This window comes from Rattus norvegicus, chromosome 3 (genome assembly GCF_036323735.1).
Source record: "Rattus norvegicus strain BN/NHsdMcwi chromosome 3, GRCr8, whole genome shotgun sequence".
NCBI classification, from domain to species: domain Eukaryota; kingdom Metazoa; phylum Chordata; class Mammalia; order Rodentia; family Muridae; genus Rattus; species Rattus norvegicus.
This window is the reverse complement of record NC_086021.1, coordinates 59,310,898-59,334,156: the sequence shown is the minus strand read 5'-3', so window position 1 is coordinate 59,334,156 and position 23,259 is coordinate 59,310,898. Positions and strand designations below refer to the sequence as shown.

At 40.8% G+C, this 23,259-nt stretch overlaps 1 protein-coding gene across 10 annotated transcripts in view; it reads right to left on the bottom strand.

The window, feature by feature from the left end:
- Galnt13 (polypeptide N-acetylgalactosaminyltransferase 13) overlaps positions 1 to 21,529 on the bottom strand; it is a 657,006-nt gene extending 635,477 nt beyond the window's left edge. For 3 of the 10 annotated variants that reach the window (XM_017591675.3, XM_017591674.3, XM_039104816.2), the window contains exon 1: positions 21,058 to 21,425. The gene's annotated coding sequence lies outside the window, so the exon portion shown is untranslated. Of the gene's footprint in view, positions 1 to 13,200; positions 13,263 to 13,961; positions 14,033 to 21,057 lie in introns of all 10 variants that reach the window. The other 7 variants (XM_063283609.1, XM_063283610.1, XM_039104818.2 and 4 more) reach the window with 5 other exon arrangements.
- Between the last annotated feature and the right edge of the window lie 1,730 nt (positions 21,530 to 23,259).

The window sequence follows — 23,259 nt, the reverse complement described above, 5'->3', positions numbered from 1 at the left end:
CACATCGTGAATTTTTTTCTAATAATTCATCGTGAATGTAAGCAAATGTTCAAAGAAGTTCACCAGTGTTCTTTCCAGAGCTTTTAACTATAAACTCATTAATGTAACCAGAATTTCTGTGGTGCTTTGATTTTGTTGACCCAGAGAATATGTGTGGCCTTGTTGGGGGAAGTATTCCACTTGGGGTTGGTTCTGAGACCATTTTCCTAGCTGCCTTGGAGTCAGTCTTCTCCTAGCTGCCTTCGGATCAAGGTGTAGAACTCTCAGCTCTTTTTTCCGGCCCTTGTCTCCCTAGATGCTGCCATCCTTCTTGCCATGATGATAATGGACGGAACCTCTGTACTTGTAAGCCAGCCTCATTAAATCTGTCCTTTATAAAAACTGTCTTGATCATGGTGTCTCTTCTCAGCAGTGGAAACCCTGACTAAGACAATGTCTAATAAGCAAGAGTCAACTGAATATAAAACATTTTACATATGCTTATAAAATGTTATTCAGCTGAACAAAATTTCTTCACCAGTTTAACATCTCAGAACACCAGGGGTAAAGGACCTGGAAATAGGAGTGGGCAAAATTGGGCCATAGGCTAAACGATCCAATCTTTAAAGGATAGTAACCTGCAATAGTGTTTTGCTTCTCTTTGCCCAACTTTTCTTCATGCTCACTTTATGTTGCTCCTCCAAAACATGCATCTGTGTGGACCCTAGAAAACAAGGGTCTAAGAATCCTGGTGACATTTCAAGGTTAACTTAACAATATGGAAAATAAACATCAAGAATTCATTTTTTTCTCAGTATAATAATAATACAGTATTCATTTCTTTTGGGCCCCTAATCATGGATAAAACATAATTTCCAGGTAATGGATGAATATAAAACTCTTCACCATGCAGTGTCAGGACATGCCTTTAATCCAAGCACTTAGGAGGCAGTGGCAGGCAGACCTCTGAGTTTGAGCCAATCCTAGTCTACAGTGGGAGGTCCCAGACAGAAAGGGCTACACAGAGAAACTCTGTCTTGAAAAAATAAATCGTGTAGAAATAAAGACATAACAACATTTGTCCTGGATGGAATGATTATTGTGCTTTACCTATCAAATCACATGTAAAATAATGACCCAACAGAAATTTACAACTGACATTTAAGAAATTAGGATATATATTTTAAATCAAAAACTGATAAATTTGTATTACACAAAGTGAAATTGTAATAGTTTCATTATATTAGCTTATGAAAGAATAAGCTAAATGACTAGTTATAAAGTAAAATTAAGAGAGACGCAGAAATCACTTCTATAAATCAAAACTGAATTTTCGGGGACTAAAGATTGTTTAGATACTAGCTTATTAAAAAACATTAAAGACCATTCTGAACATCTTTAAGCCTAAATTTAGAACAGTGGCCTTTTGAACCACACAGTCCAATTAGAAGTGTAGTATGAATTTGACCTGGAACAAAATGGCTTTTAGCCTCCTCCTGGACCCACGATGGTAATAACTCTGTGCTAATTGTCTTTGCAAACTACTACAATAATTTTTATTTTCTCATCATATTCAAGAAAAAAAGACAGACAATATTAGAAGCCTCCTTTGATAGCCCGTTATCTGCCTTAATCAATAGTAACGATTTTTCAAGGCACGTATTGAATTACTTTGTGAAACCTACGGGATAATCTAGAAAGGACTGCCATTGTGAAAGAGACCATGGTCTTCAAGGGGAGACATCGGGGGCAAAACCATAATGACATATGTCATAACAGCAACAATGGGAACAAACCATCGTGAGGAGACAGAAAATGGAATCATTCTTTTGGGGAGAAATTACTGTACAAGGAGTTATCTACCATAAGAGACATTTTAAGTGAATTTGGATAAGGAAATGAGACATGCACAGTCATTATGTGTCTACATCATGAAGAAAACTTCACCAACTCTTAAGAAACAAGCTAAGAGGTAGTCAAACCAAAATGTCACTGGGGATAGATTGCTACAAAGGGCTTTGAATGATAGGCTGCAGATGTTGAAAGTCAACCTTTAGGGCTTTGAGAGATTTCTCAGCTAGTTCTCTGTCTTACTTAGGGTTACTGTTGATGAAGGACCATGACTGTGATGGTTTGAATAGCTTTGGTCCCAAGAGACTCATGTGTTTGAATGGTTGGCCTACAGTGAATGGCACTATTCAGAGGTGTGGCCTTGTTGCAGTAGATATGGGCTTATCAGAATAAATGTGTCACTATGGGAGTGGGCTTTGAGGTCTCCTATGCTTTAGCTCTAAACCAGTGTGAAATTGCAGTTTCTTCCTGGCCTACTTACAGAGGATAGTCTCCTTCTGGCTGCCTTTGTATCGAGATGTATAACTCTCAGTTCTGTCTCCAGCACCATGACTGCCTGAATGCTGCCCTGCTTCCTGCCATGATGATAATAAACTGAACCTCTGAAATTGTAAGCCAGTCCTAATTAAGTGTTTTCTCTTTTATAAAACGTATTTATGGTATCTCTTCATAGCAAGAAACCTCTAAATCAGATTACACCAAAAGCAAATTGGAGAGGAAATGGTTTATCTGCCTGATATATCCTAAATCATGGTCTGCAATGGAAAACTGAGCCAGGAGCATAAACCAGGCAGAAAGCTGGGGGCAGAAATTAATGTATAGACTATGAGGAAGTGTGGCATAGTGGTTTGCTCCTCAGGGCTTGCTCAACCTGCTTTCTTATAGAACCCAGGACCACCATCCCACAATGGGCTGAACACTCCCACACCTATCACTGGTTTAGGAAATACCACACAAGCTTGCCAACAGCCTGCTCTTATGGGAGCATTTTCTCGAGATTCCCACCTACAGGTGACTCTATCTCATGTGTTCTTGACATAAAAACTAGCCAACACAGACTCTCAAAATCAGAATTATGTTCAGAGAGATTCCTTCGCTATAAACACGGACTATTCAAAAGACTATGTAATGCAGTACGTGATACTTTTGTTTTAGAGTAGAACACAACAATGTCTGGGTTTAGATTTAATACTTCCTTGCCTGTATGCTAATGAGTTAAGAAAATTCTCCCTTATGGATCTCTTTTCTACCACTCCTTCACCTGGCCAACTTGGGAGCTGACCCTGGAAGGCATGGACACAGAAGAGCAGGTCATACCGGTCTGCAGTAGAGATTGACCCGCCCCTCACTGGGGTGGGTTGAGAGGACTGGCCTTGCCCCTCAACTGTCACAGCACTGGCAAATTTCCTCGGCAGCACAGTATAGCTGGCCCTGGTGGTGCGTATACAGGAGACACAGCTCCAAGCATGTGAGAACACTATGCTGGCCCTATCCCTCTCCTTGGCAAAGCAGGACAGCTGGCAGGTGACCAACTCATCTACCCCACCCCTCAGGTCCAGGTCCAAGGTTTTGAGTTGGTTCACCCCTATTTATACCCCATTTATGAGTGCACGAAGGGGCCAGTCCTGCAGAACCAAAGCTGAAGAATCTCCATGACACAGGTTAACTGCCAGATATCCAAGAGAATTCCAGATAAGGATCCAGTATTGATGGGGGTAGCAGAAGCCAGAGGCCTCAAAACCACCAAAGTCTCCTGGAAAGGAATATTTGCAGGAACACCTGTTCGGGTAAAAGCTATTGCTGTGTCCCACATTATGTCACACCGAAGCTTCCATGGCAAAACTTATTTTAATTTACTTAGTCCTTCAAGTTGCGAGGACATAGGATAGATATGGAGGGATGGGGAGATGAGTGGGATTGAGGTGCATGATGTGAAATTCACAAAAAAAAAAAACCAATTATTTTTAAAGATCTCTTTCTAACTTTGGCTTGGGCAAACACTGTCAGGACACTACTATTTAAAACAGTCACTGAGTTTAACAAGAAACACATACAGCATGTCATCTCTGACTAATTGGCAGTGGAATTCAGAGGAAAACCATCACATGGGAGACATTCAAACAGCCCAGCTGAAAGGTAGTTCTTCTGATGACTGGGAAGACCACACAGAAATTTGACCTCAGTACTTTTGGGGCTGCATCATTTTAGGAAGTAGCCACTGCAGCACCTGGAAGCCCACAGGTCTAGCTATGCATATGCAATCTAATCACATGCACATGGTAAGGACTTAATTGTGTAGGGCAATTTGCTAGATAAGCCACTCAAAGAAGTGACAACCTTTTGATGCCGTGGCCTATAAAAAGGGAGATGAAAAGTAGATATACATCTACAATCCAGGTAAAAATTGATTTATTAAATTACCACAGAACAGGAAAGTGACGTTAAATGATTCCTGAGCATCCATAAGCAAGACAACTCCTTGATTAGTTCCTTTTCAAGAGTAAGCAGAGTTACAGGGTAAGAAAACAAGTGCCAGTAGCCAGCTCCCTGGAGAAGGGAAAACCCTTTCCTAACCAGGTTTAATAGCATTAAAAGACAAGGCTGTCAAGCAGTGTGAGGTACAGTATGCTGCAGGAGTTCTATGCTTAAAGGAAGAGAAACAGGCCACAAAAAAAAAAAAAATACCCAGCATCCACCTGGGGAGTACTATTTGTTTTGTTGGAATATGACTCTAATAAATGTACTTGGTACTGCAAAAGTACCTGGCACATATGAGAACAAAAGCAAGAACCCATGAATTTTCTTGTTAAGTAGACATTGTAAACCTTGGTTAGGAAAATAGCACAGGCCAGCCATGTTAGTGTGCTCCTTTAATCCCAACACATGGGAGCACGAAGTAGGCAGATCTCTGAAGACTGAGGTCCCTTTGGTCTACAGAGTGAGTTCTGGGACAGTCCATACTACACGGAAAAACCCTGTCTTCGAGGGAAGAAGAGAAGAGAATATCTTGGCAGGACAGTATAGCTTATAAAGAGAATGGCTTTAAAGTGAGACACAACATGAGTGAATTTTATCCCAAATACCCAGTGCATGATGCATGTGGAAAGAATGTAATACTCTGAATGACATCCTCGGTAGCGATCAGTCAAGCATTTCATTTGATCAGTACACTGGGTACTACAGACTTTCCCTGTCCTTGAAGCCTGTGCACAATAGGAAATGATCCAAGGAGACACACGCTTGCTGATGTTATATTTCAGTACAGAGATATTAAGGAAGACACAAAGAGAAACTAAACCTTTAATAAAACAATATACCATTACATATACATGAATCAAAAATTAGCAGTTTTTTCATCAAACAAAAGATAATCTTGTCTGTGGTAAAACAGCCCTTTCTTGGCAAAATGGATGGGCCTGTGAAGACAGTATCTCTGTGTCACGCATGCTATTCATCACTGGACGTGAAGATAAGCCTCAGAATAAGAAAACCATATTTATAAAAACAGGAGACTTCTGGAAGGCAAGAAGTGCAGACCCAGAAGGAAAATGGGAACTCTGTGTTTAGTGGATCTCCACCCCCTGCCCCCATCCCCCACCTCAGTGCATGGACTACAAATGTACTCAGTCATTGTGTGCTAGGAGCGGGAAAACCCTTTGGTAAGTATCTACTGATGAGAGTTTTGAGAGCACCTGATCTTGCATTTGCATAATTCCTAAAGTAAGTAGATCCCCAAACCTCTTGCTAGATTTATTAGCACAATGTGTATATAACTGACTCTTTAAGCAGAAACCATTTCATGCGCCACTGAAGTGCAGCCTCTTATTTATTAAAATGTGGCAACGTTTTATTGGTCCATAATTTTATACCCCAGCTCATTGTGAAATGAGGTCCTTTAACAAATAAAAGTTCATGGGCACTTAGAGAATTGTAATAAAATGACAAATATGTAGGACATGATTAAAATCATGAAATAAAATACTTTATACCAAGTAATAGATATATGTGATTTGAAAACAAAAATACAGGGTAACTCACTACAGTGGAAATATTATTACTAACTGTAAGATTTAAGGCATATCACTGTGAGGCAAGGGTCAAAGGTTATGTGAAATTTTGAGGATGGTTGAAGATCAGAATTAAACAATAAAACTTGAGCACTATACAAGTGTCCTTGGTTGTGGGTAGAGCTCAATATTAGAGTACATATGCAGCACATATAAAGCCTTCAGTTTGAATGAAGCACCACAGAAAAGGTGTTACTTAAACTATGTTCTTACATAGTAGGCTTTTAAAAAGTGACAACTGGGTATGGTTGGCATATATCATTAATCCCAGCAATTGTGGGGAGTAGAGGCAGAGGCAGGCAAATCTTGAGTTCGAGTTGACCTTAGTTTACTTAAAGAGTTCCAGGAGCAAGCCCCCCCTCAACTTATCAAGAAAAAAGGCAAAGAAAGAAAAAACAAAGGAAGGGAGGAAAGAAGGGGAAGGGGAAGGGGAAGGGAAGGGGAAGGGGAAGGGAAGGGAAGGGAAGGGAAGGGAAGGGAAGGGAAGGGAAGGGAAGAAAGGGAAAGAAAAAAAACCTTCCAGTTGACAAACAATTGTTCCAATGTAATGTAACAACAAACTCTGTGGACAATAGAACTGAAAGTCAAGAATATATCTAAATTTCCATAGGTAAGATCAGGTAAGATTGTTTGGCTTGAGTGACTCCTGAACATAAAGCCATGTATGTCCATGTTGACAAATAGCCCCAGTGCCTGGTTGTCACAAACCATTAATTCTAACACTCAGGAGGCAAAGCAAGAATCTGTGAATACGAGAGCAGTGTAGTCTACACAGAGAGTTAGAGGATATCAGAATGTGACCTTGTCTCAAAAAGAAATAGTCAAGGAGGAAGAGGAATAGGCAAAAGGAGGAAGGGAGGGAGAGGGAGGAAAGGGAGAAGAGAAAGGAGAAATGAATGGAAGGAACACAGAGAGGGAGAGAAGGAAGGAGAAAGTGGAATAAGAGAAGGAAAATGAAAAGGACACAGTAGTAACCTTGAGAGAAACATATGACGATGAAGAAAGAGACAGGGAGACAGAGACAAAGAAAGGGGAGAGAGGAAGAGACAAAGAGAACAATGGAGCACCTACTGGTATTAGTAACTTCCAAAGACCTTTTCTGATGTTACTAGATTTCAAAGCACTGAATGTTAACGTAATGCAAAGCTATTCAGAAACAAACACCAGTGCTTAACTTTCAGAGGTTTTTGACAATAAGAAATTATTACAGGAGGTGTAATATTTTGGCAGACAAGTACAAACATACAAGAAGATGAATCAATTGTCTGTCTGGGGACTAATGTAACATTAGCTGAAAATAGTTAACCTCACACAAAGTGTCCAGACAAGGCAGGAGTTATTACTTGATTTCAAATATTTCCTATGTAGAAATTTTTCACAAAGTTATTGAAGCTTACAATGAAACTTCTTAATAGCTTTGAAAATAGGGAAAGGCAACACAGAACCTCAGAATAGGAGGCAGCCAGAGCACAGAGGAAATGGAACCCAGGGACTTAATATTACTTTCAGCAACACTAGAAAAATATTTCCATTCAATTCTCATTTTCCAAGAAGAAAAAAAGTCAATTAAATAATGTAATTCATTTAATAAAGTGAAGATTTCACAACATTGATGCTGAGATTTGAATATGCCTGGCCCAGACAGGGACATTATGTAGAAGTGTAGCCTTTTGGGAGGAAGTATGGCATCATCATCGTGGGCGTGGGCTTTAAGACCCTCCTTCTAGATACCCAGAAGCCAGTCTCCTGTCTGCATCTTGGAGAGAATGTAGAACTCTCAGCTCCCTCAGATCCACATCAGTCTGGACAATGCCATGCTCTCGCCTTGACAATAATGGACTGCACCTCTGAACCTGTTAGCAAGCCCAATTTATAAAAGCATAATTCAATGAATTTCTTTGCTGGCTTAGTTTACAAAATTTCTTCGTTAAATGTGTTTGAAGTTGAGAAAGTTGTAGGTTATATTAAAAAATTAGTTCTGCTACATTTCAACGTTCTGCAAATAATTTAGAAATAAATCAAAAACAGCATGAGGCATCATTAGATTCCTACCAGCAGTTTATTAATTTATGTATAATTATCATTTGCGCAAATTATTGTGATGGAAATGACAAACTATCTCTGCTCAAGACAACATATTTTCTTCCTATGATAAAGAAAAGAGAATTAGAATTCAAATATTTCTAAATGACAAGTGAATCTCAATTTGATATTTCAAATTATGCTTTGTTTTATATTAAGGAAACAAAGTCCACAATTAAACATCTACAAATATATTCAAAAGCAAGCCTACATCGCACACCAGAAATGAAGCCCGTGTCTCTGAAGAATGAAAACACCTGCTTCATCTTCTTGATTCAGAGGGGAAGGCTATACATCTTGAATTTTCACTAATTTTTCATGGGCAAATACACAAAAAGTTTTGTCTTCAAATTTCTGAAAACAACACCCACACCAGAAAACAATAGAGTCAACGCTGATCAGAACATGAAGGAATATTGGTGTCTCCACAGTTTTAACCAAGAACTCTTAACAAAAATCAGCAGTGACTTAGGAAGTTCCCAAGCAGTGTGAAGATGCTTAAAAAAATGACTCTCAAGGTAGATGCTCTTTTTGTCCCAAAGGGCACTTCAGCATCATGCATATGTGCAACCCATAGAATACTCTAGCAGTCACACCAAAGTGAATGCATGCTTGACTTCACACAACCATTTTTTTCCTCTCCTCAATAAATTTCTAAGTATTTCCCTAACACAGCTTTACTATTTCTGTTTCACTTGGCTCCAATCCTGTCCTTAACTCTGATTTATTTACTGTCACCCAGAACTCAGGTTTACAGAAGCTTCATACAATGAGTCTTTCAGGTCTGAGAACTTTATTTTAGAAATTGATTGAGTAGGTCAGATTCGTTGGGCATCAGTCACACTAAATGACAGGGGGGAGACCTGTGGAAGAGGAGCATCTGTAATAACAGCATCTCTACAGAGCAGTCACTGTGTACAAAACACAGCAGTGTGTGGCTGTGCCACACTGCCACCTCAACTCCCTTGTGACTGAAATCACTAAGGAAGGTGAAGATAAACGTCTCACAGTACTGAGAGAACTAAGGTAACAGTAGAAGAAGCGCTCAAAGAAACCTTGGTGACCAGTCTACATTTTAGGAGGACTACATAACTGTCCTTTGTCACCCGATTGTCAGAGATTTTCATCTGTCTGTGAGCTTCTAGATGCTACAGTCTTAAACTGAAGTCCTTACCTCTAATTATGTGGTACAGTTGTCTTGGCTTGACTTTCAGAACTTTCTTTTCTTAAAACCAATTACTCGTTGTGCTGAAAGGTTAAAAACGCAATGCATCCCTGATTCATCAAACCCTGTGAGATAGTAGAACCAAGGTCTGTTACCCTCCCCCAAGTCACTATCTCAAAATCCGACATGAGAGAGGCCAACACGGTATAATCATCCCTATATACAGGAGCCAGGTTTTCAATGTCTCATGGTTCATTCGTTTTTAACCCTGCTCCATCACAAAATGCTTGAATGCAAAACAAGGATTATAATAAAGTTAAATTTTGTTCTTGTGGGTTGGGGATTTAGCTCAGTGGTAGAGCGCTTGCCTAGGAAGCACAAGGCCCTGGGTTTGGTCCCCAGCTCCGAAAAAAAAAAAAAAAGAACCAAAAAAAAATGTTGTTCTTGTATGTCGATAATATTATTAACGCAACATTCGCTCAAAAGCATAGGAAAAAAACAAAAATCAAACACAAACAAACGAACAAACAAACCCAATTTATTCATTCTAATCATTCTCTCCCTTTCCCTTTGGCCCCACTCTACAGAGGGACCCAAATGTTTGTGTCTGCTGCAGTGCTGGCTTGTGCACTGGCGTGTTTATAGTTTTCAAATGCTAAAGCATGACCTAAAGAGATGGCTCAGCAGTTTGCACCGACTGGTCTCCCAGAGGTCCTGAGTTCAGTTCCCAGCAACCACATGATGACTCACAACCATCTGTAATGAGATCAAAGCCCTCTTCTGGTGTGTCTGAAGAGAACAACAGTGTATTCATAGTACTGGATATAAATAACATCTTTAAAAATAACTGTTTTGCTCAGCAACAAAATCAAAGCATTAGCCCAAATAGTAAGGACAGTGAAAATTCTAAGAGCAGCTGCCAAATTAACATGGTCACAGCTTTACATGTGTGTAATGCTGACAGGGCCATCTCTGTCCAGCCATTCTACTGTGAATATGTGAGGATATCAGATAATCAGAGCAGCGGGAATAATGTAATAATTCAGGTGACTGGAAAATTTCTGCTGGACTATCTGTAAAATGTTCAAAATGTTGTTTGACATTACTGTTTAGCACTTTTAAAAATGTTCGGAAAACAGAAGTGAAATGGATCTATTAAATAATGGTTTGGACATGCTTTGCTTTATTTTTGATTGAAGGTAATTATTTTTAATTATTTAAAACTAAAACCTTAAATAATAAAAATTTCTATCCAAAAAACCCTATTTGATAAATAATTACTACCAATTAAGAAACTAAAGATTCATAGGTCTAATGTAAAAGGCTACCTAAGTTAAGTTTTTTTAAAAACGTTCCAAACCACTGTTAAGACAGTAACATTCACCTTCCTGCTATTAAACAGAAATTACAATAATTGTAAATTTGTCTTGGGATTCAACATATCTAGAAAAGTTGTAATTAATTTTGTTCTCAGTGAAAAGGGTAGATGTAGCTTCATAAAAGTATACACATTAGAGTCATAGATGATAGTGGGTATTCTAACCTATTAAAGATGAGGACACTAGCATCTAAAGAACTCAGGACCTCACTAGAATGTTCACTAGTCATCTTTATCAGGATTTGAACCAAAACTGCCTTTTAAGTACATTGATAGAGTAGAAAACCTAGTGACTATTAATATATCCAGTGACAACAGTCACATTTCTTCAAATAGTGCATTCCCTACCCAGTGTTGCCAGTTTCTCTCTCTTTGTGGTGAAATCACTTTAAGTATTTATTAGCCCTACAACAAAAAATTCAAATTTAGATTACCTTCATGAAACTAAATGAATTAAAAGAGAATCACCAGAGTTTAAAGAAATCTGGAAAGTGCATACTGAATTATTAAAAAAAAAATTGCTCCACCCCCAAAAAGTTAAGCAGTTCCAAAATACCTTAAATATTTTCTGAATTATCTCAGCTTGCTCCTCACTTTATCATCTTTCTCTCCAGTAGTAATGATTGGATTTTTGATGGATTACATCGTAGTTATTATCTCTTTTAGTAAGTACAGACAGTATCAGTCTATAGTTGCACCATCAGTATTTTGTACAGTTGTAATCTGTTTCATTCCATTCACCTTTCTCTAATCTCTGTAAGTATGCTTTAATATGACGGCTCCACTCCATTCCAAGGTCATGGTGACCTTTCCCTTTGTGCAGCCGAATTTCAAGCAAAAGTTGAAAATCGAGAAACTGCACTTACACTTATTTTATATTGTTCACTTGAGAGCCAATCATCATTCTAAGGTTATTTTTCACTGTATATTCTTTATCATTTGTGGATTTCAAACATCTTTTCTTGTAACTTATCTTCTAAGAATTCCTTAAATGTTAAATGTTCTGTAATATCTCCTTTTTCCAAGACCGTAGTACCAACTAAGGCCCTTCCTCTTATAACAGAACTGAGTGATTTGAGGATGATGTCACATCATGTTTCTGCCCATTATACTTTGCTTGGCTTTCACCCGAAGTAACTTTTTAAGAATGGTGATATCTGAAAACACTATCCTATGTTTTACTCTAACTGTAATTTATAACGACTCAATGAAAATGTCCATTTTTCTACCCTTGGCTTTTATTAATATTTTGATAGGCTCCAAGTATCTTGGTTCATAAATTTGAGAAGCTAAATTCAATCACACGTGATGTCTACATGTGATTTCATACCTAAATTGTAATTAAGATATAATCTGTGAGGATTTACTACATTTTACTTTTTCCCATCTTTTGCTGATTTTGTTATTGAGAGAATTTCTGTATTTGTAATTATAAGTTGTTCTTGCAACTCTGTAAGAACAACAATGCCAACCAACCAGAGCTCCTAGGGACTAAACCACTACCCAAAGACTATACATGGACTGACCCATGGCTCCAGATGAATATGTAGCAGAGGATGGCCTTGTTGGGCACCAATTGAGGAGAAGTCCTTGATCCTACTAAGGCTGGACCTCCCAGTGTAGGGGAATGTCAGGGCAGGGAGGCTGGAAAGGGTGGGCGGTTAGGGATGGGGAGCATACTCACAGAAGAAGGGGGAGGGGGACAGGATAGGGGGCTTATGGACAGGAAATCGGGAAGGGAAATAACATTTGAAATGTAAATAAAAAATTCCAATAAAAAAGTTGTTCTAAGAAAATTTTAACTATGATTAAATTTAAGGTGTCATTTCTGTATCATTCCCTTGTTTTGGTATGAATGAAAGTTCTCTTGTATTGCTTCAAAAATCTAAATTATAATTCCTTAGCTTCTGTATTATACAAGGTCACTTTGCCGTCCATGAGGCTTTATTAGTTTATGTTTAGAGATGGATGATCTGGTGGGACAAAGAGGAAAAACTGGTTAAAGCTGCATTTGTACATTTAACATAGTCCCAGTGTCTGGTTTCAAATCAGTTTTCTTTTAACTTGGCCTTTCCTTTCAAATTTTTCATATTATAGATGTCTCTTAATACGTTTTAAATTACTTCTAAAATGATTGTTAAGCATTGGTAAGTATCAGGTTCAAGCCACTCAGACTCCCAACACTGCATGGGACATTGTGTCTCACTCATAACCATGAAGCTTTTGCAGTTGATATACATTAACAAGGGAAAAGCCCGTTTTCGCCAAGGGAATGTCACTGTATATCTACCACACTGTCCAGAACCCATGGCCAGGAACAGGGAGCCTAAATAAGATGAACTCCATGAAGTTTTGCTTGTTTTGTCGCTTTTTTTATGGACTTGGTGTTGTCGCTGCTGCTGCTGTTGTTGTTTTCTTGGACTTTTTGTTTTGTTCGTCCTTGTTTGTCTAGATTTCCGTTTCCATTAAGATTTTTTTGTTGCTTTTGTTTTGTTTTGTTTCGTTTTGTTTTTTGAAGGAAAGGAAGACAGAGCATAAAGTTGGATGGGAAGAAGGTGGAGAGGATCTTAGAGCAGTGGGAAGAGGGGAAAACATGATTAAAATACATTGTATAAAAATTAATTTAAAATTAGATTATAAGTAAAAGAATGAGAAAAAGCTAACGAGAGTGTGCATACCTGTCTTTCTGTCACTTGAGAAGCTGAAGGAAGAGGATCATTGTAAGTAGTGTGAGGCCAGCCTGGATAAGGTATAAGACAACATGGGTTACAGAATGAGACTCTGTCTCAAATAAAAATAAAGAAAAATAAAATAAAGTTCAAAGGATACAAACTGCTGGCCACTCGGTACTTGAGCAAGTTTGACTAACAGAAGAATTCCCTTTAAGGGTAATTTGGAACCTGATCATGGGAGGTTACAGGGTCAGAATCCTAGGGCCTTACTTCTCTATGTTCCCAAGACCCATCCCTCATTGCTCACTGTTACTCTGTGAATCATGAGATTTCATTAGGGATGGATGTTCTGGTGAGACAGAGAGGAAAAACTGGTCATGGTTGCATTTGTTCGGCTAACCCAGTCCCAGTATCTAATTTATAACCCATTTTTCCTAGTCTACTGAACCTTGGGAGATCTTTGGCATACTACCTCACTCCAACCTCAGACCACTCCCCCCACAGCTCCCAGACCCTTCTTTCTTGCTTATTCATCCACCTTAAAACAGTTGCATCTGCCAGCTCATTAAATAACAATTAGTTGAATGAGCGCTGACATTTTCATCTTAAAGTGAGTTGTCAGCTATCAAAAACTACAATCAGGTAACCTAGAAAACAAAACAACAAGAATGACAGCAAATCACTATCCTCCAAGATACCAAAACGAAGAACCCCCCAGGAATAACCAAGGCGCAACGCCAATGATGTTGTTCAGAATAAACGCCCACCTGCAATGATGTTCTTGGCTCTGAAATGTTTTGTTCCCAGTCCTTTCAGCAGAGAAGGGGACAATAGTAACCTTCTCAAAAAAAAAAAAGAAAAATGAATGAATGAAAGAACATCAAAGTTCCAAACGACTTAATGAGATAGTTCCAAGTCCCTTATATTTGTTGTGGTTGTTTTTCTTTACAGAAGGAATGGAAGTGTGGCATACATGTTGTTCTACTTCAATTACAATCTTATATGGATAATAAGAATGTGTGCATTGTACGAGCAAAATGGGCCCATTGTGGCCGGCAACAGCAAATGAAGTGTCTCATAACTGGCAATTCAGCGTGTTAATTCAGCTGCACCATCCAATTACCTACAATTCATCTCAACTTAGGCACCACAAGAAGAGAGAAGAGTCTTTTTTTTTAAATGTATGGCAGAAAAAAGTCTGTTCTAGGACTTCAAGTAGGGAAATAGTATCTGCTCTCTGAGGTAGATGAGACGACAGAACATAAATAAAAGTATGCATCACAATCTATCAATATCCTAAGAAAAATTCGACAAGAAGTCAATGATCTGCACTTGGTAATGAAACATACATTGTTTGTTTTAAAAGGAAAGTCTGACCAAGAAATGAGAGAGCCAGCCTTGTGTCGGTTGGAATTGGCATATCCTCAAATAACAGCATTCCTCTAGAGCCTGAGCCAGCCAAATGCCAAGTGACCGCAGGGCCCGGGCACAGAGTTCTAAAAGTAGAAAAAGGTAATGAGATGTGAATTTAGCATCCCGGACCTCCTGTTAAATGACCCAGATGCAAGCGCTCTCAAGTCTGTTCCGTACCTACACAGACCAGATGATTAAACGAACAGAAGCCGCTTTTTATTTACTTGATTGGTAACACGCTGAAGATTGCCAGTTTATAATTCAGCCAGCTACATGAGGAGTTACAATGCAGTGAAGAAAGATAATCTAAACGTAGGGAGAGCCGTGAAGTAGGAAGGAATGGAAAGCGGAAGCTCCGGGGAGAGAAGAAAAATAACACTGAGAAATATAAGCACGGTGTTTGCTTTAAAAGGAAACCAGAAGCAAGCTTGTGTTCTTTTAAGTAAACCTGATCTGTGGTGAGTGGCTACCTTCTCATTTTCAAATGAACTGCCAAAAAGTAAAAGAAATAAAAGCCAGAAGATCCGTTAAAAGTAAGGGGAATTGTTTTCTTTTCTTTTTTTTAAAATGTATTTATTTATTATATATGAGTACACTGTAGCTGTCTTCAGACACACCAGAAAAGGGCATCAGATCTCATTATAGATGGCTGTGAGCCACCATGTGGTTGCTGGGAACTGAACTCAGGACCTCTGGAAGAGCAGTCAGTGATCTTAATCACTGAGCCATCTCTCCAGCCTGGGAACTGTTTTCTTATATAGTATAGGTAATTATTCATTAGTGTTGATATTCAATCAGAATAGAATACTGAATAACAACACTTTAGGAAATTCGCCATGGCTTTCACAATCTCTTAAATAAATATAAACAAATTCTGATATAATTTAAAGAATGTGTTCAAAAGTACTTTGGGAAAACAAGCTACATTTTAGTTACTTCCTTTAGATATAAACTTCTTTATGGGCACTCTTTACCCTTAACAAGTCAAAAAGAAGAAAATCTAAAGTCTGCCTCACAGTCCTTGTGTGGAAGGCAGAGGAAAAAGTTTTGGCAACATTCTCTTTGGGGGGTCGTCATCTTGGTGACTTTGACTTGTAGTTAACTCCAGCAAAGGAACCTCTCATTTCCATCCTCCAATCATCTCTGCAGTCAGTGGTGCGGGAACCTGAAGCCAAACTGACTGACCGCATCCTCCCTTGGTCCACATTTTACTACGCAGGCTCACAACCAAAAGGTAAATGGAAGACGCTGGAGGTGCCATGCTTCACTGAATCACAGTTATAGCAACTGCACTGCTCCTCAATAGGTGGATGCCTGGGGAAGCAGGATATGACTGTGGGTCAGATTGAGCAAACTTTCCAAGAATGTTGTTATTCCATGGAACAAAATGTCCCGTGACCAATTTTCATCTATTAACTAAAGTTGTTAAATTAGAGGAGGAAAAAAAAAAGTAAAGTGCAATAGGAAAAGGTGTAGATGGAGCTAAATTTACTCAACTATTCTTTAAAATTCAGTTCTTTCATCGCAGTCAGTGTTAAAATGTCCACCACGGTAAAATGATGATAATATGGCGGGACATTCTTGCCATGCAAAAGAAAAGAACAGATGGAGTTGACACTATAGTTTTCTTAACAAAAATGTCAGTTTGAGACAGGAAGAAAGGGTGTCATCTTTAGCCCTAACACACATTAGCTATGAAAATTCTACTCAGTCCCTACGTAAATGGCTGTTATGAATAAGCAATATTCTAAAACCTATCAGGTATTTACTTACCATATTCTGTGTACAAACTGTGTATAGTTTTTTCGTTATTTCATCAGTTATAATTAAATTTACCACTTTTAATCCCCCCTTAGGTAAGGCAGAAAGGATATGTTTCATGTGGTTTTTGTTGCTTTCGTTTCCATTCTTCGAACTAAGGGTTCTACTCTTGATAGTCATATAAATCTTATCCTCTTTATATGAAACTAATTATATAATAAGCCATTAAGAGGGAATTAAATCAGTCATTATGCTTCAGATCTACAAGAAGCTACATAATCATCCTCTTATGTTAAAATCCCATTTTATTAATAGCAAAAAAAAAGAGATGTATTGCTTATAAAGTCAAAGTGATTAATACAAGGCTAGGTTGACATTTACAACTATGTCTGTGATATCATCTGTATGTTTTTCATTTTGTAGGATTGGGTTTAAATTCTGCTTACTGGGTCTGCTTGCCTCTTGTGTTATATTCAGAATGTGCTGATGAACAGGCTAATCACACTTTGTCTTGGATGTTCTACATGAGTGTAAATAGGATTTAGTGACAATCCATTGCAGTTTACCTGAAACACTCCCAGTCAGTTTTCAGGTGTGCTAAAATCCTGATCGCCCATACCTTGGACAGCTCCCACCCATTCATTCAATCACTGCTTTAAAAAATATAAAAGTGAAAGGTCTGATGGCCTAGGGATGGTTCAGGGGTTAAAAGCACTTACTGATCTTGCAGAAGACCCATGCTCAGTTCCCAGCATCCACATCAGGCACCTCACAATCACCTGTAACCCCAGCTCTAAGGGCTCTGTTGCAAACGCATGACCAGCTATTGCTAAATTAATATAGACATTTCCCAAGATGTTTTAAATTCAATTTCACAATGGAAAACTAGACTCTTTAGAAACCTGGATCCTGAGATTTTAATCAAACACTGGACCTTAAGATAAGAACTGTAAATAGAAATCTAATTGATTAAAACCAGTTTATCAAGTCATACAACAGCATAAATGTAACTGTATTTTATGGTCTCAAACATATACTGGTGGTGTGGAAGGGCAATATATGTGACATCTGGTTAGAGGAGTGTGCTGCTCTCAGAAAGGCCATCAAAGGCATTATCTAATCAATTCAGTACATATATTTATGAATGTCCTGTATCATGGTGTTCTACAGAGCCCAGCTGAAATTCTTTGATAAGTAGCTACAGGCTCACTCAGAATCAGTGATCCTGCCAGATCCCATTAGATTGAGATGTCTACATTTTCCCACTGATAGACACACAACCCTAAGAAGATGTGACATTGAAAGTCACACACAACATTGTGTCACTCTCATGGGTGTAACTTAGAGCATTATACCTGCCATGGTACACCATTAAAGGACAGGGCTATGGGAACTATCTATAACAGTAAACATAATGACCAGCTATTAAAAATATGGTTGTCAGTGACTTTACATGCTGAGATTCTACTCTAGTAGAGTTATGCTCTCAATTGGCTTCTTTAGGTACTATCTGCCTTTGCCCAATTTAAAGAAGAAAAAACCCACTGAAAACATCTATGTTGCTTCTCACCTTCTTCCTACAATGCCCAGTGACTCATAAGCTCACAGTACCAAATAAGTCGAGTCACATAAGAATGCTGAATAGGAACACTCCTCCTGCAGCCATCACTTGTAAAAGCCAACTTTGTAAGATGAAATGCGTTTCATTCTGATAACATTGCTTGACCTGACATGAATTCGCACTAGGTTTAACAGTTAAATGTGTAAATCAGTAAGAAATTAGAAGACTTCTCAACCAGTGTCAGAATTGCCATTTTCACTACCCTTGTTATTTTTAGATACAACATTAAGGCAAAGCGATGGTATTAAGTAATTTACAAGTAATATTCAAAGGCCCAACTGCTTAAACATGGTCCTGAACAAACCTAAGGTAAACTGTTTGAAGTGGTGACTAGCAAGGCATCAAAAGAAAGATTGGAATGCAGCTCCAAATTCCAGTCAGCCTGGCAGATCCTCAGATGCTTGTATCATCACACTTCTCACAGACACCTTGAAGCCATTAGGGATCTACAAACTATTTAGGGTAAGTGATTCAGCATCCTGATTAGTTTATAGCCCCCAAATATTTTTTTAAGCAGATACATCTGCTATTTACCACCAAAATGAACGTTTACCTTCAAAAAACAAAATGAACATATTCACCCCAAATGAGGTCACATCGTATTTTACTTTCAGATAGGAAGGTTGAACTAGACGCCCATCAGAACCCCTAACTTCTCCACAGTAACTGCCAAGTTAAATTGTTGCAGAGAGAGATAAAAGTGCTCACTGGGACTGTGAAAAATTAGCAGAGGATTCTGCCGCCACACCCACCCTCTTCATCTTCAACTCTCATTTATAGAAGGCAAACAGGAAGGGAAGAAGAGAGGTAGAAGTAATTTGATTCTAGTAAGAAGGTTCATTAGCCTAGCTGGGCAGCTTAGAACTTGACATCATGGCGTGCACTCACATCCATTAACCAACAGGTTTTCTTAAATGCTTGCTTCCCATTCTCCCAGAGTCGACACACCTGCGAACACTGGGCCCATTCTATACTTTCTGTTTCAGAACTAATCTACACTGGCAACACCCGACAAATCCCTTCTTTTCTTTTCCTGTAAGCCTGGTCTGATACGAAAATGGCCCTTTTAAGCAAGTACCTTCCATCCTGAAATAGAATGGGCAGCAAAGAAAATAATTTAAAGCATTTGTTTCATCATGCAAGAGCAGCAAGCCAAAGTCTCAGTGGAGTTGAAGGTAATCAGGGGCATAAAAAGGAGTTGAAAAATCCTAGTTTGTGGCAAACAAACAAGGGGCAGGGGGAAATGCACCTTTCTTAAAGCTTCAAAACCTGCCTTAGGCAATGGGTGTGCTCCAGATCCATCTATCTCTGAAGTCAAAGGAAGAGGGTTTCAGTATTAAGAATCTAATTCTGCAGCAGAAGAAGACTGCATATCAGGAAAGAGTAGACGAGTAATGCAGTTGCAAAAGTCAATGAGGAAAAGGAAAGACTGTGTATGACAAAGGGAGAGAGACCCTTGGAGGAGAGAAGCCCAAAGCTTACTTTTCAATATTCTCAGACCAGCAGGTTGCCTTATCACTAGAGGGCATGAACAACAACAACAACAAACAACAAACAACACACACACACACACACACACACACACACACACACACACACACGGCCATGTGTGAGGGTGTGTGTCAGAGAGAGGGAGAAGGGAGGGAGAAAGGGAGGGAAGGAGGCAGAGAGGTGGGGGGAGAAATTTTGAGCAGCAGATTTCGCCAAAAACTGGGACCCCCCAAGGAAACAAAAAAAAATGCCGTAGGGGTGGTCAAGTATCCTTAATCCTGCGAATAAATCTGTAGGCTACTCTGGTTACTCTGGTGAAGGAGGCTGGTGTATCGCCAGGGGACACTTCTCTCCTAAAGGCTGAGTGTGAAATGCATGAGGCAGAGATCCTTTCCCATTAGCAATGCCTTGACCTCATGCCCAGGTGAGCATCCACCTTTTGACATTTGCCTTAATCACTAAGATTCTATTTGCCCATCCACCGACTCTTCTCCCATAGCTATTAGCAAAGCTGGAAATGAAGACTCTCCACCTGGAAATTCAGCTAACCACAGTGCAAGGCCCAGGACAGGTGAGGTGTTCTCACTCACTCTCATGGCTTTTGCTGGTCATACCAGAAGCCTCTGCGGACTGGGTTCCCAAAGAGCGGCGCCCTTGGACCCCCGGTGGGAAGGCTGGAGCGACACCCTCCGTTCCGTTTCCTGAACCTTTCATTCCGCTCTAAGGCAGCCCAGATGCAGGAAAGCTGCTTTACACCCTCCTTCCCAAAGGCGCAAAATAAGGAGAACTGAGCATCAGGGAGTTCCCAGCCCAAGAGCATGTACAGATCAGCGGACTGGGAGCAGAGGAAAAGAAAGGTACAAGGGGCATAAACACAGAAAGAGGGAAGCGCTGCGCGAGCAACAAACGAAAGAAACTGAACATCAGCGACACAGTGACAGCTCAAGAAAGACTGGGGCAAACAGAATGAAAGAGAAACAGATGCAAGGATGGTGCAGATGCTCGTGGACCAAAAGCCTGAAAGAAAATCAGACCTACAAACTGAATCAGAGACAGGGATGTACACGAGGAGAATGTGATAGTGGGAGGCTGGGGCATTGACAGAAAGAGCGAGCTGTCGAGGAAAATATCCAAGAACCAGAGCGTACCCGGTGTCAAGAGTAGTAGCACTGGCAGCATAGCACCCAGGGGTGTCCGCAGCTGATAGAGAAAGTTGCCTAGGAAGGGACGCTAAGGCACTTAAGGCACCAGAGAGCGCCCCCAGGGCGTGGATGGGGACCAGCGCACCCCAGCTCAGAGGGTAGCGGGAAAAGCCTAAAGGAGGGCGGGCGGCTGCAGAAAGTTCTGCGCCTCTCCATCCTCCCGCCGAACCTGCAGCCGCGGGCGGCCGTACTCCCAGGTCCCGGGAGACACACTCTCCAGATCCCCCCGCGTCCCTGCCCCTACCCCTGCTGGGCTTCTGCGCCCTGCCACTCACGGGCGGGACTTTGCGGCGCCCAGCCGGACTCTCCTGCAGTCCGACAGGGGTCCGTCCCAAACCGCCACCAAGAAGAGGAGAGCGAGAGAAAGATTGAGACCTGCTATGGTGGCTGTTGATCCCTCGGAGAGAGCTCCGCGGTCCCCGCTTGGGATGCTGCCTAGATCCAGACGGGTCAGTGGCCGGCTGCTCTGAGATCCGCGCTCACCTGGAGCCGCCGCCGCGCGCAGCCAGGGCTCCCGCCCGCGCCTCTCTTCACACTTCTCGGCGAGCAGAGCGAGGCGGCCCCGGCCTCGGCCAGCCCCGGAGACGCTCCCTCATAGCGCGGCAGGCGGCCGCGAGGCTCCGAGAGCGCTGACAGGAGGCGCCCAGGCCGAGGAGGCGCAGGAGACACGGAGCGGGGCTCCTAGCACATTGTCACCTCGGCAGAGCCGCCACCGCCTGGTCACTTGGCCCCCGCCCCCTCCGCCGGGCCCTCCCCCTCCCGCAGCCCCAGCCCGGAGGCCTGTCACTGGGCTAGGATCATTTACGTAACCAGCACCCCGGTCCTCCTCCCGCCCGGCTCCCGCTCCTCCCCGGGCTGGGGCGCTGCGCACCCGAGCGCGCTCCAGCTGCTCCCGGAGCCGCGGCTCCTGCGAGGCGCACAAGTCCCGCGATACTTGGCAGGCACGGCCCCCAAAAGCAACTGTGGGGTCGCTTCCTAGACCGGAGAGTGTGTGGACATCGCCTCAAGCCCTGATCTCCCACCCCCACTCCCCCCCAGCACAAAGCCGAGTTGTGGTACCCAGTGCTCGCCCCTGCGCCAGCCAGCATCTGAGTGGAGAACCAAGGACCTGGGGACTGCCCTCGGGGAAAGTTCCAGAAACCGCACCCTGGTGGTCAGCTCTTTGGTAGAGAGATGCAGCCAGTAACTTGGGGCTTAGGCTCTGAAGCAGAAGAGATGGTCAGACTTTGGTCTCTTCTCCTTTAAGGTTCCCTCACAGGATCCTGGGACTCAACCCCCCCTCAACCCCACCCCGGAGACCTGTAATTGAACCCTATCTCAGAGTGAGAGCTCTGGTGTAATCTTGGGAGCTGGGGTAAGGAAAAAAGTGGGGCTTTGAATTTCTCTTTCAGGAAGGTGTTGTTGACCGCCCACTCGCATGCACCTGCATTTTCATCTACACCTCTAAGTATCAGAAGGTGTACATAGCTAAATTAATGTGTAGTAAAATGTAACAGAAGATCTGCCATTCTAAACCGTGTTAAACTGTATGTAACATTTTACAACAGTGTCTGGCACAAGGCACAGCTCCTTGTATTCAAGTAGAAGAATCTGGAAGATTCCCTAGGAACATACACCTCACTGCTGTGTGGGAGTAATTCAGGAAACCTGGGGTTTCAGAGTTCATGGATCTGCTCAGTTGTTTACTGACTCCTTTGGTCCTTGTTATTGTTCATTGTTTACAAATCTTATTTTAAAAAGACTTTACATATACAAGATCTTCTCACAGTATTCTTACATGGTATGACTTATTTGGCACATAGGGGAGAATATGACAGCCACTTCAAAAATATTAAGAACTATATTGTGCAAACATATGAAACTATTAATTATAATGTAATGTGTCAATGGTGTTCTTGATTATACTCAGGAGTAGCCATTTCTAGAGATGTAGCTTTGCATCTTTTCATGAATTAATTATTAATCTAAATTAGTATAACCACATTGAATGTTTCTTCCACATTGTCATATCATGCTACTATATATATATATATAGACCATCAGTGTGCAATTCCATCTGCTGGTAATAGGACAGCTCAAACCCAGCTCTCCCAAATCAAGGCAATATAGCAACACCTGTATCAACATAAAAATTAGCAATAATTATGAAACACTTAACCAGAACACTTTAAGATGTATGATAGGATACAAGGTCGCCCTGGCAACACCAGGGAGTTTCAAGAATTTGTCTTTATTATTCTCACTTATGACTTCCAATGCTGACATCAGGCCGTTTACCTCCGTGACACACTGAGAAATGCCATGGACCAACAAATAAAAGATTACTGTTCAAATGCGGGCACAATAACTTACCCCTCATGTGTGTCCTTGAGAGACATATAGCCCCTGCCTTTACATTTGTCAATGCTATAAAGAGAAGCAATACCATTTCACAACCTCTGTAATAATACTTAACTCGGGCAAGATTCATAAATCTAGTTGGCAAAAGTTATGTATGTAACTGGTATTTATGGAGTCCCAATGTGCCTTCTAGAAATTATTAGTTTTTTCTGCGTAACACATCATCTGAAGTCTTAA